Consider the following 6,064-nt stretch of genomic DNA (forward strand, 5'->3'; position numbering starts at 1 on the left):
CAAAATCTCTCTCCTGTTCAGCTAGGCCTGTGAGACCTAAACACAACTTCTGCAGATTTCTTCACTCCACAGCAGGTTGTAAGCCACGAAAACTCTTGCTAAATATCAGCTATGGACACATCTGCTGCACTGCTGTCATAAAAATACAAGTGTAAGAGGCAGCCTGTGAAGGTTTAACCCAGCTGAGGAGTCACTCACAGCGTGGTTACCATTGTCCCCAGGCTGTTAGTGGAGCGCAATGAGCACCTTCTGTGTGGGCTGAAGGCGCTTTGTGAAGAGCTACAGGTTGCCCTTATCCTTCCACTGAGACAGACACACTTGCCAGGTCAGCCATGTGGCAGCAGATTTGTTGCATTTCTAAGGAGCTTCTGCAAAAAGACCACCAGAATGTCTCTCTGCCCTTAGCATGAGGTGATAGCATGTCTATGCTGAAATTACATTTGATGTAGAGATTTGATGCTTTGTTTACTCATGTTGACATTTAATCAATTTTACACTTTAGAGAGAGGCCTTCAGTTGCAATATTTGGCATCAAGTAACCAAGACAAATCAGGGAGCCACATTTAGAAGAGAAAACACAGAAATGCAGACAGAATAACTCATTTCAGACATACCTAAATTATCTGGTAACTTCAGTAGGTATTCACAAGGTTTGATTCACCTGAATTGTTTTGGCTCTACTTCTGAGCATCCAGGTAAACTCCTAATGGCCTTTAACACACATTCGATGCTTGTACCTCAAAATGAAGTTAGGAACACATAAACACTAAGAAAAGAACGTGCAACTTGCTTGGTCTGAGTCAGAATCATTCTCCTCCTCTCCACAAACCTCATAAGCTTGTTTTTGTAATGTTCCAGGCTACTAAAAACAAAAAAGAGCAATGAAGAAGAAAGGGAGTAAGGTAAAAAAGTACTCTGGAGATATCTTTTGTTTCATGTCTTAAAGCTTAATAGTTACTTATCTGATAATTAAGCTAATAAAATGGGGAAAAAGTAGTTTAACATCTACAATGCTCAGAGATATTGGTGGTGCAACCAGTACGCTGCTGCTGCTGTGAGGGAAATGCCACAGTCTCACAGCATCACTAAGGTTGGAAGAGAGCTCAAGGATCATTGAGTCCAACCTGTCACCACAGACCTCATGACTAGACCATGGCACCAAGTGCCACATCCAATCCCCTCTTGAACACCTCCAGGGATGGTGACTCCACCACCTCCCTGGGCAGCACATCCCAATGGCTAACAACTCTCTCAGTGAAGTACTTTCTCCTCGCCTCCAGCCTAAACTTCCCCTGGTGCAGCTTGAGACTGTGTCCCCTTGTTCTGGTGCTGGGTGTCTGGGAGAAAAGACCAACCCCTTCCTGGCTACAACCTCCCTTCAGGTAGTTGTAGAGAGCAATGAGGTCTCCCCTGAGCCTCCTCTTCTCCAGGCTAAGCACCCCCAGCTCCCTCAGCCTCTCCTCACAGGGCTGTGCTCAAGGCCTCTCCCCAGCCTTGTTGCCTTTCTCTGGACACGTTCAAGAGAAGGGCAACACATTCACATCTGCTGGTCATTTTGCCAGGAACTAAACATGTTTATCCCTGTTTCTTGCTACACAAACACACTTTGCTTTCTGGCACTGCACTGATGTATCCCCACAACCACATTGTACCATTTAATGCTTTCATACCTGGGTTGCTTCCCTGAGAAGTAGATCAAATACCTTGTATTGGTAAGAGAGAAAAAATCAGCCAAAATCCTCCACCATTTCTAGCAACAAAACAGTGGAGAAGTGTATCCACCCTCCTGTAGGGACTGGTATTGTGAGAGCTTGTAGGAGTGCCAGGATTTACCAGTTTGCATCTCGCAGGTTCATTCCTTGCTTTTGGTGAGGTTATCCACTTCACCTGGTCTGAGCAGCCACTCCCAGCTGATGTACAGGTGTAACACCACACACTTGTTCTCCCTTTGCCTTTTTTCTCCTTTTCATTTCAAGGCACGTGTTTGTGCTTCACTGATTTTATTCAGCTTGCTATAATCCTTAGCCTTAATGCAAAAAAAGTCATCTGCTATATGAATTAGAAGATACATACATAATGCATGCAACAGGGAGGATGCACTGAGTGAGATCTTAGTAAGCATCTACATATGCCACTCAGTCACTGCTGTAGCATTTCCCTGAGGCAAGATGTATTCCAGTTTCTCAGGGGCAGTTGGGTGTGTAGGGGTAGGGGGTGGCAGAGTGGGTGCTAAAGTGAAAATCACCAAAACTTGAGGCAGAAACAGGGCACTGGTCGCTCAGAGTGTAGAAATGTATCCACAAACTCCACACAGGAAAATGATGCAGCTACACAAAAACCTCTCCGAATTCACCATTTCATAAGCAAGTGAAAGTTTGTGACTAAGTAAACACGAGGGCTGTACTGATTGCAGTGAAACACACTGCAAACATGACACACCACCTAAACCCTTTGTTCCAAGGAATCTCACTACACAGATTCATACAGAAAAATAAACAGGCAACAATGCAGTTAAATGCAATCACCTCATACCACAAAGGAGCTTCGACAGTACACAGGACAAAAAGGAACTTCTTTGGCCCAAGCATGCTTGCATTTGTGTCACCAGGCATTTCCATCTGCATTTAGAGAGCAGTGTTTGTGCACCCTGAAGGGCAAACTTGCTTTCCAGCTCTCTCAATAGGTCAGGAAATCAAAAGTGATCACACATGCACCAAGGCAGAAGCTAAGCTGTGGCTGTACAACAGCTGTCAGCATTTTGCTTGATTTGTGACTCAAGTAAGGGTAACACACCCTGCTTCCCTCCCCACTGCCCTGAAAAACACATTGCCACCCTGCTGCCCTCCCCACTGCCCCCAAAAACACATTGCCACCCTGCTTCCCTCCCCACTGCCCCCAAAAACACATTGCCACCCTGCTTCCCTCCCCACTGCCCCCAAAAACACATTGCCACCCTGCTTCCCTCCCCACTGCCCCCAAAAACACATTGCCACCCTGCTTCCCTCTCCACTGCCCTGAAAAACACATTGCCACCCTGCTTCCCTCCCCACTGCCCCCAAAAACACATTGCCACCCTGCTTCCCTCCCCACTGCCCCCCAAAACACATTGCCACCCTGCTGTACATCATTTTTGGAGACACACCAAGACTCCAGGGGAGAAAATGCATGGTTTTCAGGAGATTAAGGATTTACTATATTAATATCTATTTTAACTGTGGTAACAATCTTCCCAGTGTATTTCCCAGCTGTCTTGATAACACTTTTTATGATGCAGACACTGAAAAGCAGGAACAGCTTTTTATTTCCAATCAGCTTTTTATTTCCTCTTTGACTGAAGACATGCCTCTCAGCATAATGCAGAGCAAGGTCATCCTGAGCCAGTGTCTGACAAGTTACCACTGAACATTTCAGACAAGGGTTGGCCATACACATGCTCCTAGCCCACACCAACTGCCCAGTGTAAGCCCTAACACCTGCAGAAGCTCACCTTCTGAGCAGGACATGGAATACACTTGAGCACTTAGCACCATCTGCCTCAGTCATCTCAGCACAAGAGGACACTGGCATGAAAGCCTGAGCTTTGAAACCAGCTGGAAAAAGCATAGCAATACAACAGCAAAGTGAAAGGCAACACAGCAACTCCAGAGGGTGCACATGGGAAGAGTAGTATGGTTGGTTGGTTTGCTCTTGGTGTTGTTTTGGGCTGTTTTTTTTTGTAGGTACAAAAAAAGCCTAAGATTAGAAATGAAAATGAAGACTATTAGAAGTTACATTCTGTAACTATATTCTTCTTTGGGAATCTTTACAATCTATATAAAGCACTTGGCACACAGTTCTGTGCTTCTGTAGTGCAGTGCCAACTTACTTGATTGCCTTCACGCTGGCACAATAAGGAGGCAAGAGCATTCACGCAGCCTGAGCATGGCAGGTACGCACAGGGCAGCACACTTCGGTGCCGCTGCAGCTGCTCCTAATCCTACGCTGCCATTGTTCTCCTCCGCCTTCTCCCAAGAACGTCACACCCCAAACCCTGTGACCACACTTCCTGGGGAGCAACCTGTTCTTGTAAGCAAGTGCAAGGACTTCTCTTCAGCAGAGAGACTTACCAGGTTAAGTCTGCACTGCAATTACACTGGTGTGATTTCCTTAGAGGCACAAACCAACCCCCTTCATTTGGAACCAGAGCACACTGAGACATGCATACAGCAACCCCGGCGTACGTTGTCCTGCCCATTAACCTGCTTTCTTAGCACAGGAGGCTGCCTCTGAAGTCTGCTGGCAGACTCGCTGATATGAACACTGCCTAGCCTGCTTCAGTCAATCTTTTCACATTTCTTCAGCTAACCTAAGCAGTTTTGACTGAATCAGGTGAAAAAGAATTGATACAAGTAGCTCTATAAACAGCAACCAAATGACAACAAGCTAGGTGCAGAAACCGCTCAGCAGGTTGGATAAGAATGCCACCAGAATTCTGGTCAGTCAAGGACATTCAAACAGTTCTAGATTCACACCAGCAGGTGACCTACACTATAGAGCTTTCCCTATGGCCACACAAGCCCTTGAATACTCCATTCCAAGTCAACTTTAGGGGCCACACGAGTAAGCCTCCATGTTATTTCCAGACCAGTACTCATTGCCCTCCCAGGCAATCAGGTTCAAGGTTTTGCAAGTCTCTTGCACTGCTTCATCTTAAAAAAACAGAAATTAAAAGTCAGGTATAAAAACCCCAAAGCAGTAAAGGCAGTGTGACAGCATGCAAGGGGGGTGGCAAAGATGTGCATTAATGCAGCTGAATAGAAGTCCAAACTTTCTGACTGCAGAGAGATGCTGGTCCAGGGAAGGCATGTCGATTCACGTGTTGCAGTTGGTATCAGGACAACCTAGTTTGCCAGGCAATATCCAACAGCAGCTTCAAGACATTTTCACAGATGTTTGTCCACACAAAAACTACACTAATGGGACCTTCAAAACTGTCACCCCCATCACATCTGTGAGAATCACACTGTATTGACAAGGCAACACCAACAGATTTAACAGCAGGAAGTGGCACTTTAGGGGTTTGAAACAGTGTCTCACAATAAGGTTTAAACTCTGTTCAGAACTTGCCTTATACTCATAGGTACCAACAGTAGAACACACAGGTTTGCCATATTACATACATTAACACTCCTGCAATAGAAGGATAAAGGGTGAAGCTTCAGGCAGTATTCCAAGGTTAACCTCATCAGACTGTCACTGATGATTTGTGGAATTGTGTCTTCAGAGTAACAGGGTCAAAGCCTAGAACGAAACATGTCTGCAAAGTGCATTTTGAGGTACCTGTGTTCTGCTAGCTTCACAACTTCTGTAACTTGAAAAAGTGACTGGAGCTTACAGGCAGGGGGGTTGGCACAGCAAACATCAGAAAAATAAATGCCACTGAAGAGCAATCTTTAGAAATGCTGATCCCCAAGGCTGCATGCACCCAGGCCAAGCATTTGCTTAACAATCAACAAGCTTTCATAAGAAGTTTTTCTAGCAAGCAGTTCTAACTTGCTAACACCAAGGTAAGCTTTACCCTTCCAGTTCAAAAGCTTTAACACACAAGCACACTGAACAAGTGAGTGACAGTAAATGCCAACACTGGGTTTCAGATTTCATCTGGCATCTCAGACTCAGCGTGCCATTTACGTTTGAAAGAGGATTCCTCCTAACTACTAGTTTCTGTCAATCTGGGAGGATTGGGTTGAGCTCTGCTCTACAGGTTAGGTGCTCCACTGGAAGTCTTCTGAACTAGGCAGGATTAGAGAGTGATTAAAGCAGTGGAGTCTGTCAGCCTTGAGTCCTATTTTGTCTCAGCATTTTAAAACCTGTGTCTGTCTTGACATAGCAGAGGATTCTGGAGGCCAGAGTTCTGAGTCATGGATGAGGGTCTGATGACAATCAAGACAAGAATTATTCCAATCAGTTTCTGCTGAATGTGCTGTCAGGTCTCTAGGAACACAGTTCTCATTGAATTCCTACTTCCAGAGAGCAAGCATTTAATTATGTCTAACAAGACATCCTTCAAGTCTGCAGAAGAGAA

This window comes from Melanerpes formicivorus, unplaced genomic scaffold, assembly GCF_026170545.1.
Source record: "Melanerpes formicivorus ecotype bairdi unplaced genomic scaffold, bMelFor1.0.p_v2 SCAF_70, whole genome shotgun sequence".
Classification (NCBI taxonomy): domain Eukaryota; kingdom Metazoa; phylum Chordata; class Aves; order Piciformes; family Picidae; genus Melanerpes; species Melanerpes formicivorus.